The sequence below is a fragment of the Seriola lalandi genome, unplaced genomic scaffold, assembly GCF_002814215.2.
Source record: "Seriola lalandi dorsalis isolate HSWRI2012SDOR001 ecotype SW California unplaced genomic scaffold, Sedor1 jcf7180002055009, whole genome shotgun sequence".
Classification (NCBI taxonomy): domain Eukaryota; kingdom Metazoa; phylum Chordata; class Actinopteri; order Carangiformes; family Carangidae; genus Seriola; species Seriola lalandi.
Window position 1 is genome coordinate 57,258 of NW_019525552.1, and position 930 is coordinate 58,187.

Consider the following 930-nt stretch of genomic DNA (forward strand, 5'->3'; position numbering starts at 1 on the left):
CATTTGGTCCAAATGCTGAAAAATTGAAGCCTGATTTTTGAAATTCTTCAAATATCTTGTGAAAACAAACCTTCACCAATTGTTTTGGTGCTTTGACTTTCACCAAAGTCTATAGGTTCATAAAACAGTGCAGTGTCTCAGCAAAATAGTAGATAAATGGTCTGAACTGGTCTGAACTGGTCCGAACAGGTCTGAACTGGTCTGGACTGGTCTGAACTTGTCTGAACTGGTCTGAACAGGTCTGAACTGGTCTGGACTGGTCTGAACTGGATTGGACTGGTCTGAACAGGTCTGAACAGGTCTGGATTGGTCTGAACAGGTCTGAACAGGTCTGAACAGGTCTGGACTGGATTGGACTGGTCTGAACAGGTCTGAACAGGTCTGGATTGGTCTGAACTTGTCTGAACTGGTCTGAACAGGTCTGAACAGGTCTGGACTGGTCTGAACTGGATTGGACTGGTCTGAACAGGTCTGAACAGGTCTGGACTGGTCTGAAAGAACTGGACTGGTCTGAACAGGTCTGAACTGGTCTGAACAGGTCTGAACTGGTCTGAACAGGTGTGAACAGGTCTGAACAGGTCTGAACTGGTCTGAACAGGTGTGAACAGGTCTGAACAGGTCTGAACTGGTCTGGACTGGGCCTTATACTGGGCCTTATTGGACAGGGAAGACCTGCAGTCTTGAGGCGGTTCTCAGTTGATCTAACGCTGTGGGGAGATTGAGATCCTCTGGTATCGTGTGGTTTCTTGTACTGGGCCGAGACGCCATGACGCTTGTTGTTCGCTGAAGCAGCTTTTGTAAAACGTCGTTCCTGACGATATTCAGCAAGTTTTCTCTCTCAAAGCTCCAGTGGCTGATTGTGTCTGACTGATGGTGTCAGACTGAGATACGAGCTGGTCTCTCCTCAGCTGCCAAGAGCCAGACAGGCTG